Source organism: Anomaloglossus baeobatrachus, chromosome 6, assembly GCF_048569485.1.
Source record: "Anomaloglossus baeobatrachus isolate aAnoBae1 chromosome 6, aAnoBae1.hap1, whole genome shotgun sequence".
In the NCBI taxonomy this organism is placed as follows: Eukaryota; Metazoa; Chordata; class Amphibia; order Anura; family Aromobatidae; genus Anomaloglossus; species Anomaloglossus baeobatrachus.
In genome coordinates this window covers 494,218,963-494,236,611 of record NC_134358.1, presented here as the reverse complement: position 1 = coordinate 494,236,611, position 17,649 = coordinate 494,218,963, and positions in this window count along the sequence as shown.

Below are 17,649 nucleotides of genomic sequence, written 5' to 3'. Positions count from 1 at the left end.
ATGCATGGTTCTTATTGTTTGTTTTGGGAAAGTGAAACAATCATTTATGAACCCAACTGCAAACAGTTCTTTTCATGTTGCGTGGTTTTGCTGCATACTGTGGATCCCACCAAATACAAGACTTAAAATGAAGCATAAGTCGCAAAGGGAATTTCACTGTGCTACAATGCGGCCTAGCGGGGCTGTGCAACCACCGCCTGCTCCATCAAGTGCATCTGCATGCCCTTCATCCTCTGTGACTGTGGGTACAGCAGTCACACATGCTTTTTCACACTGAACTTCCACCCCGTTACCCGTAAGCGTGAGTGTGATTGGCAGGTCGTCACTTGTTTTTTAAGTGCAAACAGATGGTATTGTTGAGCTGTCAGACATCGAGAGAACCACCATTGGATGAAGGAAACATTATATCCACGCCTGCACCTTCGTGAAAGATTGGCTGGACCACCTGCAGTTAATTATTGCGTTCCACAAATGGAAAGGAGTGTAGAATGCACATGTGTTGTACCTTGCTTGGCAGCAAAGGAACAATATCTTAGTATTCCAGACAATTTTAGGATGGCAGAAAAAGTATCAGCTCTTTGGGCAAATTAAATAGCGTGGCAAAAGTGGCCAGGTGGGTACAGTGGCCGTGTTCTGTGGGTACCAGGACAGTAAATGAAGCCTCACTTTCTATCCCTCCTAATGATGAAATGCAGCAAGGAATTCCCTGAGTTTGCTATAAAATTAGCGTAGCAAAATGTGCATGAGGGTGTAATGCAGAGGTGCTAGAAATAGCTTTGCACCAGTGGGGCACAAATGGAGTACAACAGCCACTTTTTGGATGCCACTAACTGGCAGCATTTTTTGCTATTATTATAGCTTATTAAAAACAGAGCAGGAGGGTGTAATGCAGAGGTGCTAGAAATAGCTTGGCACTAGTGGGGCACAAATGGAGTACAACAGCCACTTTTTGGATGCCACTAAGTTGCAGCATTTTTTGCTATTATTATAGCTTATTAAAAACAGAGCAGGAGGGTGTAATGCAGAGGTGCTAGAAATAGCTTGGCACCAGTGGGGCACAAATGGAGTACTACAGCCACTTTTTGGATGCCACTACCTGGCAGCATTTTTTGCTATTATTATAACTTATTAAAAACAGAGCAGGAGGGTGTAATGCAGAGGTGCTAGAAATAGCTTGGCACCAGTGGGGCACAAATGGAGTACAACAGCCACTTTTTGGATGCCACTAACTGGCAGCATTTTTTGCTATTATTATAGCTTATTAAAAACAGAGCAGGAGGGTTTAATGCAGAGGTGCTAGAAATAGCTTGGCACCAGTGGGGCACAAATGGAGTACAACAGCCACTTTTAGGATGCCACTAAGTTTCCTCAGTGTTTGCTATTATAATGGCTTAGTAACAATGAGCTTGAGTGTCCAATGCAGAGGTACTGCAAATAGATTTGCACTAGTGGAACACCAATGGAAGTCCAACAGCCACTTTTAGGATGCCACTAAGTTTCCTCAGTGTTTGCTAGTATAATGACTTAGTAACAATGAGTTTGAGTGTGCAATGTAGAGGTGCTGCACATAGATTTGCACCTGTGGGACACTAATGGAAGTCCAACAGCCACTTTTAGGATGCCACTAAGTTTCCTCAGTGTTTGCTAGTATAATGGCTTAGTAACAATGAGTTTGAGTGTGCAATGCAGGCAGACGTGCTGCAAATATCTTTGCACTAGTGGGACAATAATGAAGTCCAACAGCCACTTTTAGGATGCCACTAAGTTTCCTCAGTGTTTGCTAGTATAATGGCTTAGTAACAATGAGTTTGAGTGTGCAAAGGGCAGGAGGGTACAGTGGCAGGGTTGTGGGTCTGGGTAGAGGAAAGGAAGCCTCCCTTTCTATCCCTCCTAATGAGGAAATGCAGCGAGGAAATCCCTGACCTTAGCTACACCGACGCTGTCATCTTGTGTAGCTGTTAAAATCTGTTTTCACGGCCCTGACTGTCACCTATGGCTCTGAGCCTGCTGTAATTAGCCCTTACAAGGGCTGAAAGAAACTTATATCCCTACTCTGTATAGCGCTGTGTGTAGGGCGTACACAGCAGTATCGGTGACAGGAGCTGCATGAGAGGTAACTGACACCCAGACGCAGAAGGCAGATAATGCCGTGCTGGAACAAAATGTCCGTTTTTATAATGCAGGGACATGTGACATGGACATCCTATCACACATGCCGTTGCTTCTCTGGCTAAAAGTCCACTTAGCTGTGTGTGTGTGTCTGGGATTGGCTGACATGCTGGCCCGCCCCACTACACGCGCGCTTAGGGAGGGAAGGAAGAACAAAAAAAAAAAGGGGCGATCGCCATTATCCCAGCAGCAGTGATCTGAACGCGCTGTTCCCACAGACTATACGCTGAAATTTCATAATACTGTGAGTCACAGAGTGACTTACACTATTACAGCGGAAATCCAGCTAGTAATTAGCTTGGCTTTTTGCTGCTAGAACCGTTCTCGAACGTAACTAGAACTATTGACCTTTAGCAAAAAGCTCGAGTTCTAGTTCGATCTAGAACAGCCCCCAAAATCACTCGAACCGCGAACTGGAGAACCACGAACCACGAACCGCGCTCAACTCTACCTATGAACCAGGACTCGAATCCGAAGTTTTTGTGTCCCGGAGGGATGTAGCCCCTCATTTGTCCACTGGACATCCAGATCGGGATCTGGAACCCAGAGACTTGGTGAGCTACACCCATCATTGTGGAGAGTGGGGTTGGTTTGATGTGCAAAGATGGGAAAAGGATGATAGAGAACCATGTCCCACCTCCCACCGCCACCAAAATGAAAATAAGGAGCGATTTGGTAGCGGAACCCGGCTACCTCCTTTCCCTTGTTTAACCCCTACTTACCCTTTGTTTTTATGGACCATGGCCTCAGGACTGGCAGACGCCACCCAAAAACTTTCTGGGCTCTTGTAAATATTACCCATTTGTCTTCTTATTCCTCTGCCTGCCAGGACTGTGACTCCCACTGGAGAGGACTGGTTGGAGGAAGGGCCTGCGGTGGAGTGGGCCGAGGCCCAGTCACCACCTACACTGGTGGCTAGCCTCCAGGCTAGAGGGTTCCGGGACAGTGGGACTCTTTGGGGTGGACTGGTGGGAAGGGACTTTTAGGAACGTTTAAATGATGTGCCTCCCCTTTAGGGGATAAAATGTTAAATGTTTATGTTATGTTATACCTTTTTTACCTTTCAGAAGCAGTTTAATAAAAGCCAGTGGCCGGACAGCCCGAGGACGGACTGTGTTCTACCAAGGGGGAGTGTGACGCCCTGACAAAATCAGGGTGTCACAGACGACTGCACCCTTCTTCTAGGTGCAGGAGTCTCTCCTCTTTGGTCCTCCATCACAATCCCCATTCAGGTACAAACACCAGCCATCAAAACCTAGTCATCCCCCATCACAATAGGGACACACCAGTGGGCGGGGCCAAGCGGATGGCGAAGCCCACCTAAGGGTACTCCGGTGTTATGGGAGGGGCCAGTTTCAGTCAGAAAGTGACAGTTGAAGAGAGAGTTGACAGTTGGGAGTGGAGGAAGACGGTTATCAGGAGTTGGAGCTCCTGGGCGACCGGTAGACTTGAAAAAGGACTAGGTGGCAGTTGGTAGACAGGGCCACAGGTGACAGAGATCCGGTCGCGGGAGACCTTAAGTGAACCGGGGCAGGGTTGTAGTCCGCCTGTATCGACAGCAGGAATCCGGTCTGGAACCGTGCACAGACAGGGTACCCGGACCCTAGGACGAGGAGCAGCTTTAAGCCCCTTACCAATTGACCAGACGAGGACAAGATTTCAGGTCTCGTCCCACAGAAGGCCCAGATAGAGCGTCTCGCTGGAAGCCCAACGAGGGGGATAGGGCTCTGCAATTGCCTGCTAAGATCCCACGGGTCAGTTCTCGCGGGCCACAGCTCCCAAAAGACAGCAACACTGGGAGCGGACTTCCCCGTTTCACACGAAGTAGTTAAAGAAAAGGACTCAAACATAAAGTGCAGGTGGAAGGACTCCTGTTCTATTGTACCATGGTGCGGGATCCGAACACACCCTCCGGAGGCTACTGGCTACTGGTAATTTGGTTTACCATCTGGACTCTGTGTCAAGTTATTTCAGAAACTGTGAGTACACCGGCACCATCTGGTCCAACTCTGCAGACTGACTCTGTCACACCATCCCACCTGTACCGGGTCAACATCTCCCCTACCTGTGGAGGGGATAACATCCAGCTGCCACACTCCATCAGGCCCGGGCACCACCTCCAGCGGCAGCAGCGGTGTCACCAAAATCACCGCATACCACGGGTGGCATCACTGACAAACCTTCCCTATATTTTTAAACCCCATTTTTCACTTGCGGGCGATAGATGGGTGCTCAGGCCTGGGTCCGGCTTCCCCTCGAGCCACCGCAACGAACCCGGATCCGAGCATCTTGAGCAGCCCCCCTGCCGTTGTCTGTTCCCTGCCCACAACATATACTGTATGTGAGACTATGGGGGATTATAATACTGTGTGTGTGGATAGGTCTTGTGTGGGGACCATCATACTGTGTGAGAGTGGGACTGTGGGGATAGTCATACTGTGTGGGTAGATTCTGAGAGAACCATCTTACCTTGTGTGGGGCAGCAGAGGGACTATAATACTGTGTGTGGAGCTTCAGAGGGGCATGATGCTGTGTGTGGGGCTGCAAGAGGACCATCATAGCATTTGTAGAGGGGGTGATGATGGGGACCATCATTGTATGTGGGAGAAGCCATTTGGGACATCATTTAATCTGGGGAGCCAATCAAATCGTGTATGTGTTGGGGGTGCTGTGAGGGGACAATTATACTGTTTTAAAGTATTCTAGGGGGGACATCCTACTGTGTGGGGGGCGGTGTGGTACGTCATACTATGTGGGACTATCATTCTGTGGGGGAAGGGGGTGCTGGTTTGTACAGAGATGGGGGAATGCAAGGAGGGTAAAAGCAGTAAGCCAAAAATGTCTCTGTGATACATTTTCCAGGGACAAATTATGGATGGAAGAAATTGTCATGGCATTATGGGCCGAGTGAAAATAAAAAGGACAATTAATGACTACAAACATCCCTGGTGAGCATTTAATTCCACGGGGAAATTCTCAGCGTATCTGCAAAATGTTGCTAATTTCATACATGTGTGGCGCCCCAGGACCTGGTCGCCACAACAGCATTGCCCTCCCAAAAGGGTTAATGCTGAGCCTGGAGGTAATTGGGAGATCTATTGGCCAGTAAGTTAACACTCAACACAGTTCTCCCTCCGGCCAGCAGGGGGAGCTCTGAACCTGGAACTTCAGGGAGCATTCCTTAAGTCTGGCTGGAAGGAGGAAGTGTTAGTTAGTTTGGAGACAGGAGTGAAAGAGTGCAGACGCAGAGTAGTGCTGCCTTGTAAACTGGGGCCTAGAGCTGGGATAGCTTGGCCCAGTGAAGCAAGGGGAGCAGAGAGGCACAGCAGAGACTCGGACATCGGAGTCTGTAGTTGCCAGGGCATAAAATCCATCCCTGGTAGCTGAATCCGGAGGGCAGGAGAGCTGTAAGCCCCCTGTCCCAGAAGCAATCTGAAGGTACAACTGCATCCCAAGGGCCTGGTGTGGGCTCCAGCAGAGAAGCACCAGAGAGGGCCTGCGCAGTCTACCACACAGAAGAGGGGACGAACAACAAGTTCCAGCAGCAAGAGGGCAATTGCGAACCCAAAGTGCAGTGTCCTAAAACAGCAGAGAAAGATTAAGGAGTAGGCCTCATACTCAACTGGCCAAAGATCACCCCAGGCACTTCCAGGCCGGCCGGATCATCTATACCATCTGTGACGGTCTCCCTGGACTAAGTTTCTGCCGAGTAAAAGAGGAGAAGGTAAAGAGACTACTGTTTGTGCCTGTTTCTTTCATTGCTTGTCGGCCCTGCACCGTGTTAGTCACGCAGCACCATAGACTTCCACAAGCACCAACTGTGCCCCGGGCATTGCTCCACCTGTGGGGAGCAGTACTAACATTGCTGCCATAACATCATCCCGGTGGCCTCACACAGCAGCGGCGGCTTAATAGCCGCATACCACAGGTGGCGTCACGAACACAAACATAAAAGTCATCAGCCACATATTCAACTGACACCCACCAGGGCCACGGAGCCGGGCCCAGCCACCACTGACTACCACCGGACTAGTCCGGCCCGGCACCGGGTGTCCCATAGCCCTGGGGTGGGCGAGTCAACTTTTGGCGTCACGAACAGGATTTCGTGCCCGGTCACACCGGGTACTGTGCGCCTGAAGAACTGTGTAAAAGACTGTGTACTGGTTGTAAATTGCCGCCGCCATTAGCCGCGCCGAGCGCAGGAAGAAGGGGGGCGTGCCTGACAAAGAGCGCGAAGGGAGCGCGCCATCAGAGCAGAGCGCTGTTAACCCCGCGCGACCCAGAAGAAAATTTGAAAAGTGAACGGAGCCTGCTAAGGTTCACTAAGGGGGAGGAAGATGTCCGACTCAGAGGGAGAGCAGGTGGCTGCCATCGGCCAAGGCGCCGCAGCACCGGCCGAAGCAGTCCCAGTCGCCGTCGCCCCAGCCCCCACTGTAGCGCCGGTAATGCCGATCACCATGCCGTACATACCGGGAGCAGAATGGCTGCCGCAGTACTCCGGGGAGTCCCATACCTTGAGTGACTTCAGAGAAAGCCTGCACAGCTTATTCCGGGTGTATCCGCTGACTGAGAGCCAGAAGGTGGGCATATTAATGGGCCAGCTAGCCGGCGCAGCCCAGCGTGAAGCGAAGTCCTGGCCTGATACAGATAAAGGGACAGCAACCCAGATACTGGCCAAGCTAAAGAGTACTTTTGACACCCGCACCGCAGCAGAGATAAAGATGAGATTCTTTGGGTGCAAGCAGCGGGCCACAGACAGCATAAGGGACTATGCCTTAAACCTGCAAGAGGCCCTGAAAGCAGTTAAACAGGTGGACCCAGAGAGTGTACGTGAAGAAGACAAACTCCTAACTGAGCAGTTCATAGAGGGGCTCCTGTCAGATGCCCACAGGACCCAGCTGCGTATCATGGTCCTGCAGAACCCTGCTCTGGACTTTGCAAAGTTTAAGGACCAGGCCATCAGGGTACTGAGAGAATCTACACCGAATGACCCAGTACCCCTCCGGCCTCTTGCTATCACGTACCCCGGGGTGGTGCCTGCAACACGAGCCACTGCAGGGGCTGAGGCGCAGTCCCTGGATAAGGATCCCACTGCAGAGCTCAGACAGCAGGTCCAGGAGCTGACCAAGACTGTGGCTGCCCTTGCCAAGACCGTGCAGTCTCTACAAATGACCCCCTCGCCTGCAAAAATCGAGTTGGCCTCCAGCCCAGATGACGTCCCATGGATGCGACAGAGAAGGATTCCGCCGACCCGAGGCAGAGACACAGACCGGTATGATTCAACAGGACAACCGATCTGCCGCCGCTGCAGCCAGGCGGGCCACATTGCACGACGCTGTCCTTTAAATGGGCTGAGCCTGGGGCCAGGAGCCAACCCCCAGGTGTAAGGAAGCCCGGCTCAACCCCCAGCCGCAGCAAGTATGTGGGAGGACGACCGGTCCTTCCCATTGTGCTGGATGGGATCCCTTTGAATGCCCTCCTGGATACGGGGTCCCAGGTAACAACCATCCCCCACAAACTGTACAAAAGATATTGGGCTGATTCAGACATTGACCACGGCCCAGATGATGATTTAACAATTGTGGCCAGTAATGGTCAGCCCTTGCCTCAAATTGGGTATAAGGAAGTAACCATTAAAGTGGGGCGGGTGGAATTGCCATGTCAGGGGATGATAATTGTAGATATTGATCGCAAAGAATCTGATCCACTGCTAACCATTGGTACAAATGTGATAGAAAATTGTATTGCCGAAGTGATAATTTTGTTGCAACAGGCGTCTGAAACTGCCAGCTCCGGGCAGCAGCGTGCCCTACAGAGGGAGATCAGAGCCCTGATGAGGAGGCAGCAGGTAGAGCTGGCCGGAGGAGAAATTGGCAGTGTGAGGGTAAGTGACCCCCTCCCCATTGCAATACCCCCAAGAAGTGAAATGTTGATATGGTGTCGGGCAGCAATAGGCCTCAAGGGTCAGGATTACCATGCCTTGGTAGAACCGGTGTATTCAGACAGTAGGCCTGGAGTCCTGATAGCCAGAGGGGTAGCAGACGTTCGAAAGGGGAGATGATTCAAACCATCCTTGGAAAGTTCCCCAAAACTTGGACCCGAATCAACAATGCCATAGTGGTACCAGTTTTGACGTTTCCGCAGTTGGTCGAGCCAGAAACAGAAAAGGTTCCGGATCCACCTAAAGAATCGTCCGCTCCAGCACGAGATGACACGCCAGCAGTGGAACAGGAGGATCAACCCCCTGTCAGTGGTGAACCTGTCATACCCTTGGCGAATCTTAGACCACAAAGGCAACCATCACGCTTACCTATTGGGGTTAGGCCCACCTGTAGTGCTGAGATAGAAGACGCACCACGTAGTCAGGGGCAAACACCAGAGCTACGTAGGTCCCAGCGCAGCACTCGGGGACAACCCCCTCTAAGGTATAGGGAGTCTACCATATAAAGTAAAGAGTACTTATTAGAGTGTAAATAGTTATGCAAAATGTCTGCCATGTTGTGTACAAAATGTTTTCTTTTTCTTTGATTGTGAAAATGGACAATTGGGCCACTGGACTATGGGTGGCCAACACCTAAATTGTTCATAGTTAGCACCAGTGTGCTCAACACCCCTGAAGAAAAACCCGTCCGGCGTGCATAGAGTGGGGTCATCAATGCTCTGACGCACGCCCAGAGCCTACGTTGGGGGTTTGAACGCGGCGGGTCCCCCATGGAGCAGTGTAATGGACACCCGGCAGGGAGCCACACTGGACTCTTATAGTAATGTTTAAGGTTGTAACGTTAAAGTAATTGCGCCTCCCATAATGGGATGAAATGTTCTAACATGTCATGTTTGTCTCTACAGTCCGGGAGTACTGAATTTAACTAAGGGGGAGTGTGGCGCCCCAGGACCTGGTCGCCACAACAGCATTGCCCTCCCAAAAGGGTTAATGCTGAGCCTGGAGGTAATTGGGAGATCTATTGGCCAGTAAGTTAACACTCAACACAGTTCTCCCTCCGGCCAGCAGGGGGAGCTCTGAACCTGGAACTTCAGGGAGCATTCCTTAAGTCTGGCTGGAAGGAGGAAGTGTTAGTTAGTTTGGAGACAGGAGTGAAAGAGTGCAGACGCAGAGTAGTGCTGCCTTGTAAACTGGGGCCTAGAGCTGGGATAGCTTGGCCCAGTGAAGCAAGGGGAGCAGAGAGGCACAGCAGAGACTCGGACATCGGAGTCTGTAGTTGCCAGGGCATAAAATCCATCCCTGGTAGCTGAATCCGGAGGGCAGGAGAGCTGTAAGCCCCCTGTCCCAGAAGCAATCTGAAGGTACAACTGCATCCCAAGGGCCTGGTGTGGGCTCCAGCAGAGAAGCACCAGAGAGGGCCTGCGCAGTCTACCACACAGAAGAGGGGACGAACAACAAGTTCCAGCAGCAAGAGGGCAATTGCGAACCCAAAGTGCAGTGTCCTAAAACAGCAGAGAAAGATTAAGGAGTAGGCCTCATACTCAACTGGCCAAAGATCACCCCAGGCACTTCCAGGCCGGCCGGATCATCTATACCATCTGTGACGGTCTCCCTGGACTAAGTTTCTGCCGAGTAAAAGAGGAGAAGGTAAAGAGACTACTGTTTGTGCCTGTTTCTTTCATTGCTTGTCGGCCCTGCACCGTGTTAGTCACGCAGCACCATAGACTTCCACAAGCACCAACTGTGCCCCGGGCATTGCTCCACCTGTGGGGAGCAGTACTAACATTGCTGCCATAACATCATCCCGGTGGCCTCACACAGCAGCGGCGGCTTAATAGCCGCATACCACAGGTGGTGTCACGAACACAAACATAAAAGTCATCAGCCACATATTCAACTGACACCCACCAGGGCCACGGAGCCGGGCCCAGCCACCACTGACTACCACCGGACTAGTCCGGCCCGGCACCGGGTGTCCCATAGCCCTGGGGTGGGCGAGTCACATGCACCACCGATCAGTTTACAGAACAAATAGAAAAGCGCAATGGGCCGGAGATTTCTATAAATCCCATCCATTTGGTTGGAACTGTAAGACGCTGTGTTTTTTGTGCAGCAGCAAAAACTCAGCAAAAAGTCATTGTGAGAACTTAAAATTAGTTTGCAATATTATTATCAAAGGGAATCAGTCAGCAGATTTTTGCAATGTAATCTGACAGTGCAATGAGGTAGGGCCAGAGACCCGATTCCAGCAATGTATCACTTAGTATACTGAGTGCAGCAGCTATGATAGAGGTTGGACGACCTTGCATTTGCCAAGTTGTCCTGTAATTATAATTTCCTGCTGATAAAATGCTGATTGTATTGAAACAGCAAAACTCAGCCTAGTGAGTGACACATTACTGTAATCAGGGACTCTGATCCTACATCATGTTGCTCTCAGAGTATATAGCAAAAATTGACCGACGGATTACCTTTAAATCTTATATAGCATTAGTATAGGAACTATACTGTAAGCCTCATGTTCCTTCAGGCAGGGTAATATTAGTAACAGAGACACCAATCTGGGGAGAGGGGCTGGGACATGATGGGTCCGTGTGCTTTCAAATACTAGGGCTGAATTTTACTCCCAGTTCGTCCTTGCATCTGTACAGAAAAACTGAAAAGGAGGAGAGAAAATATCAAGGAAGAATAAGTGTAATAGAGTATAATCACAAATGTGAGTACATCTCTCACATTTTGGTAAATATTTTACTATACCTTTTCATAAGAAAAAACTGAAGATATGACATTTTGATACAATGTAAAGTAATCAGTGTACAGATCATATAACAGGGTAAACTTGGTGTGCCATGGGGAGCTTTTGTTTATTGAGGGAACCATGAATGCCAATATGTACTGTGACATACTGAAGCAGAGCATGATCCATTCCCTTCGTATTGCAACATGATAACAACCCCAAACCTCCAAGACGACCACTCCCTTGCCAAGGAGAGGTAAAGGAGCTAGAATGCCCAAGCATGTCTCCAGACCTAAACCCTATTGAGGATCTGTGGGGCATCCTGAAATGGAAGGTAGAAGAGAACAAGGTCTCTAACATCCAACAGCTCCGTAATGTCATCATGGAGGATCGAAGAAGATCCAGCGGCTCCTGTGAAGCTCTAGTGAACTCCATGTCCAAGAGAATTAAAACAGTGCTTGAAAATAATGGTGGCCACACAAAATTTTTCCAACTTTAAAAGGGTGGTTCACCCATATTTTTTTATTGTCTAGTTCGATATTATATTGAGAAACAATGTTTCTCTCAAATACCTTGTGTTGGCAATCGTGCCTGTGAGAGGTGCTATTGCAGACCGCTGTTCCCCGCTCCGGTGAAGTTACAACAAGTTCCGCACACATCACATCCCTGTGGCCAGCTGCAGTCTTCCTGACTCACTGAGCTGTGCGCGGTGTTTCATCGCGTCTCCTGCTTGCAGCGTTCTGCTGTGAGGGAGGAGGGAGCAGGGAGCTGGGAGCAGAAGGGCTGTGACGAGTGGTGAAACACCGCTCACAGCTCAGTGAGTTAGGAAGACTGCAGCCGGCCGCAGGGATGTGACGTGTGCGAAACTTGACGTGACATCACTGGAGCGGGGAACAGCGGTCTACATTAGCGCCTCTCACAGGCACTATTGATAACACATAGTATTTGAGAGAAACATTGTTTCTCAATATAATATCGAACTAGACAATAAAAAATATGGATGAACCACCCCTTAAAGCACAATTTGGCTATTTTCATTTAGGGGTGTACTCACTTTTGTTGCCAGTGTTTAGACATTAATGGCTGTCTTTTGAGTTATTTAGAGCACACCAAATTTACACTGATATATGAGCCTTACACTGACTACTTTACATTGTATCAAAGTGTCATATCTTTAGTTTTGTCCCATGTAAAGATATATCAAAATATTTTTTAAAAATGTGTCTGGGTGTACTCACTTTTGTGATATACTGTACATATAACAAAGATAAAATTCTGACATATAATGACGGTGTCAATTGCAAAAGTAGTTGCATAAGGTGACTCCTAAAAATACCAGCAAACATTCACAAATCAGCAATACAAAAGCTTAATGCAGAAATATTGAAACAAATAAATGGTGATATATAATCTCAAGAGGGCACAGAGCAATTTACGAGGGTGAAAAAGAAAGAAGGGAAGAAAACACTTCACCTTAATAAATATATGGAGCATCCACAATGAAAGCAAAAACTTCAAAGTTGTAAAGAAAAACGAAAATGTAAAGAAAATGGAAAATACATAAAGTAATTACACTTTAAGAGACGGAGACCTTTACAACAGCTAACACAAAGATATGCTGTATTTTATATGTTCCCATTGTCAAGTGTAATAATATTTAACCTTGTCTGATTTCCTTATTACGTTTAGCTTTACTTTCTTAGTGTTAATAGATTTCTTACATGTATTGTGCCACTAAACCTTGGAGTATTGTGTATCAAACTCTATAGTAGACTATCTAATTCTGACATTTGCCCTTGGTTATTGTTTCACAACACACCACAATTCTTGTTTTCTATGGTTTTGTAGCCTTGTTGCAATGTTTCAACAGGAGTTCATTTCTAAGAGTGCAGTTGCTCATAGTATGAGATCCCATTGATTTTTATAGAAAATGTTACAAGAATACATGACGATAGCTGTATGTCTTGACTCGCATTCCTCTCATCAGAACATTACTTCAATAGATACTCGCATCCTTATTGAAGCCATGAAAGAGTGTTTAAAGGGGTTGTCCAGGACTTCAACATCAATGGTCTACCCTTAAGATAGGTTGTCAATGTCTGATTGGCCAGGGCTGCAACACCTGGAACCCTGCAGATCCATTGTTCCCGGAACTGCTCAGTTGCGAAGCTGCATAATACAGCTTCATCAACTGTACAGTCAATGAATCAATAGGGAGCTGTGAGCAATTACCCAGCAATGGCTAGTTCTCCATTGATGGAGCTTTGCAACTTTGCAATTGCACGGTTCCGACTGTCAAACAGAAGCAGAAACAGCTGTTCATTGGAAGTGACGGGTGTCTTACCCCCACCAAATAGCCATTGATGACCTAATCATAGGTTATCAAGGTTAAAGCCCCGGACAACCACTTTATAGATAAGTGTTTGTAGTCATTGGCATGGGCTACAGCAGGGTTCCCCAACTCCAGTCCTCAAGGCCCACTAACAGTGCATGTTTTCAGGATTTCCTTAGCATTGCACTGCTGTTGGAACCAGCACCTGGGCAGGTAATTACATTAACACCTGTGCAATACTAAGGAAATCCCAAAAACCTGCACTGTTGGTGGGCCTTGAGGACTGGAGTTGGGGACCTCTGGGCTACAGGATATAACATTGCTACTTCACCTGCTTTTGGTAGATTAAAGGGGTTCTTATAAATAAGTTTAAAAAAATAATACACTTTTAAATTTTTTTTTCTAAATACATTTAGTTAACAAAAAGGTATGCTTTATCTAGTGCACTCTGTCAGGATTTTAAAGATGGCAACGACCTTAAATCAGTGTGTACCTGTCGCGGGCGGGGACGCATACCTCGGCAGTGGGGCTACTCAAGGCGCTCGGATCCGGGATCGTGATTGTGGCTCGAGTGGCAGCTGGATCCGGGGCTCATGCAGTGGCCCGTCACCCACAACTAAATAAAGGGGGTATTTACAGGGGAAGAGTTTGTCAGTGACGCCACCAGTGGATTGCGGTGATAGTTTGATGGCACCGCTGCTGCCTTGGTGTGGGGGCACCTGGGGCTGATGGAGCGGGGCAGCAGGATGGTATCCCCTCCACGGGTAGGGGAGGTGTTGTCCCGGGGCCCAGGTGTAGGTTTTGTGCAGTGCTGGGGCGCCATCTGCAGGCTGGACCAGATGACACCGGTGTACTCACTGTTGTTGAATAAACCACACAAAGTCCAAGTAGTAAACCAAGTGCCGGATACCGATAGCCTCCGGAGGGGTGTGCTCGGGTCCCGCACACCGGTTGACAGGACAGGGGCCTTTTCTCCTGCACTTCTGTGTTTTTGTCTTGTGTGTTGACTAGCCCACATGAAACGGGAAAAGTCCACTCCCGATGTCTTTGCTGTGGGAGCTGTTGCCCGCGAGATCTGACCCTTGGGATTTTTGCAGGCACTTGCAGACGCCCTATCCCCCACGTTGGGCTTCCGTCTCGCTCTATCTGGGCTCACTGGTGGGACAAGACGTGGTATCTTGTCCCCTGTTGGCTAATTGACAAGGGGCTTGAAGCTGGACCCTATGGTCCAGGCACCCCGACTGTGCACGGGCTCCGGACCGGATTCCTTCTGTTGGCACCAGCGGGCTACAACCCTACCCCAGTCCACTTAAGGTTTCCCGCGACCGGATCTCCGTCACCTGTGCCCCTGCTCTGCCGTCTGCCACCTAGTCAACTCAGGTAGTCCGGTAGTCCGGGAGCTACAACCCCCGACTACCACTTCACTCCTCTCACTTCCTCTGTCTACTCAGTTCTGTGTCTTAGCTCTCACTCACGTGTTCCCTCCCCTGACACCTCAGGACCCCTAGGTGGGCGTCACCATCTGCGTGGCCCCATCCACTGATGTGTCCCTATTGTACTGGGGGGGTGACTAGGCTTTGTGGCTGGTGTTGTACCTGTGTGTGGGATTGTGTTGGTAGGACAAAGAGGATGCAGTCCTGCACCTGGAAGATTTGTGCAATCTATGTGACAAGCTGGTTTTGCCAGGGCATCACATTCCCCCTTGGTAAAACACAGCCCGACCTCGGGCTGGCCGGCACCGGTATTTATTTTTTCTGCAACTGTAGAAAAGGGTAAAAGCATAACATAACATTGCATAAAACTGTAAACATTTCATCTCCTACAGGGAGGCACATTTCTTAAACGTTGCAAACTTCACCTCCCCCCTTCAACCTGCCACCCAAAACACCTGAACCCCTGGTGCCACCGCTAGCACTGGTGTCACAGCACCCTAAGTTCCTTACAGTGTCTTTGGTGACCGGATCGAAGTTCCTTTCCCTCCAGTCCACCCCAAAGAGTCCCAAAGTTCCGGAACTCTCTGGCCTGGAGGTTAGCCACCGGTTTTGCTGGTGACTGGGCCTCGGACGACTCTACCGCAGGCCCTTCCTCCAACCAGTCCTCTCCAGCGGGTGTTACAGTCCTGGTGGTGGGGTAACAAGAAGGTAAATAGGGAGTATATACAATGACCCAAGAAAGTTTTTGGGCAGCCTCTGTCATTCCTGAGGCCATGGTCCATAAACAACAGGGAAAAAGCTGGGTTAACTGGGAAAGGGGGTAACCGGATTCCGCTACCTGCTACTCCTTCTCAAACAAATGACAGTGGGAGGCTAGGCATGGCTGCTCGCTAACCATGACCCACTTCCTGATGTCGAGGGCAAACCACCCCCGCTGTCCACAGTGCCTGGTGTAGCCAACCATGTCCCCGGGTTCCAGATTCTTATCTGGATGACCAGTCGGTAGATGAGGGGCCACATCCCTCTGGGACACAAATATCTCGGCTTCCAGTACCGGCTCGTAGATGACCCCCCACCCTTTCTGGGGGTCAAAATGGTGGACCTGTCCTCGATACATCGGGCCCCTGACCCGGAAAGTAGCTTGCCGGAGACAATCCTTCTCCCGGTAGCTTCGGGCAATCACATCCGCCCTCTTCTCCTCTTGAGCGGCGATTTCCTTGCGGATCTGCCGCTGTTGCCGCTCCCAGTACGGGTCACGGGTTCTGTGCTCCTCCTCCTGCTTAGGAGCCAGGTCCACTTGGATGCTCTCGGCACCGGCTACGTCCGGCCTCTCATACTGCCGTGGGCTCCGCTTCCCTGCAGGAAAACTCCAGCTGCTCCTCAGCTGAGGCGGGGTACTTGGGAGCGGTTGGTGCTGCAGCTGGGGTAGATACAAAGATGGGTGCCGCCTCCGTAGCAGACGGGCGGATAGCCGGGGCCATACGTCATCACCGGTGCGGCCAGGCTTGGGGCCGGACGAGATGTCATCAGGGCTGCGGCCTGGCTCGGGGCGGATGAGATGTTGTCAGTGGTGCTGGGGTGATGGTGACGGTAAGGCCTGAGGACCCAGCAGCTGGGTCCTCCCCCGCAGATGGTACGGGCTCCGCTGCCACGGACTGAGGCAACGGGTTGGTCAGGGCGTTGGCTGCGGACACGGGTGCCGAGGGAGGCGGTGTGGCAGACAGGAGTGGACCGGACCCCTCAGCAGGGCAGGCCGTTTCTTGGGGAACATAGGGGCGTGGGTCTCTGCTTACCCGCTCCTCTGATGCCATCTCCACTTCGCGTGCCCGGACAGCTGCAGTCAGACCCTTCATCTCCGACGTCCACTTTGCCAGCATGAAGTGGGTTGGGCCTGAATCCTCTGGCATATCCTCTCCGTTAGCTCCTTGATCCAGTGAGCAGTTCCGGTGACGTGACTCTCCGAACGCTGTCTGCCAGGTTGCTGCGACATCTTGCTGCTGGTGTCCAGGAATCCAGGAACGAGTTTCTGCAGAGTCCTGGCTTCCCTGCACTTTATCAGTTCTGATCACATGCCACTCCTTCACCTTCCCCCTTGGTTTTCGACAGCAGTCTTGTGGGACCCATTGTCCTTTGCGACTTCCTGATCTGGGGATCACCGGGTTCCACCTGCGTTCTTAGGGGGCGGGGCTTAGGACTCACGCTCTTTTCGGGGAAGAAGATGGTGAGGTTGTTGTTTTTGGTGCCAAAAATGGTGGCCAAGCTGGCGGCGGTCCAAAAATGTCAGCGTTTCGCAGATTAACAGTCCAGGAAAGGCGCACTTCAGTCAGGTTAGTGGATGGGGTAAGTATCCTGTTCGTGATGCCAAGGTTTGTCACGGGCGGGGGCACAGACCATGGCAGGGGGGCTACTCAAGGCGCTCGGATCCGGGATCGTGATTGTGGCTCGAGTGGCAGCCGGATCCGGGGCTCGCGCAGCGGCCCATCGCCCACAGCTAAATAAAGGGGGTATTTACAGGGGAGGAGATTATTAGTGATGCCCCCCTGGGTTGCGGTGATAGTTTGATGGCATCGCCGCTGCCTTGGTGTGGGGGCACCCGGGGCTGATGGAGCGGGGCAGCAGGATGGTATCCCCTCCATGGGTAGGGGAGGTGTTGTCCCAAGGCCCAGGTGTAGGTTTTGTGCAGTGCTGGGGCGCCATCTACAGGCTGGACCGGATGAAACCAGTGTACTCACTGTGGTTAAATAAACCACACAAAGTCCAAGTAGTAAACCAAGTGCTGGATACCGGTAGCCTCCGGAGGGGTGTGCTCGGGTCCCGCACACCGGTTGACAGGACAAGGGCCCTTCCGCCTGCACTTCTGTGTTTTTGTATTGTGTGTTTACTAGCCCGCATGAAACGGGAAAAGTCCACTCCCTGTGTCTTTGCTGTGGGAGCTGTTGCCCGCGAGATCTGACCCTTGGGATTTTTGCAGGCACTTGCAGACACCCTATCCCACGCGTTGGGCTTCTGTCTCGCTCTGTCTGGGCTCACTAGGGTA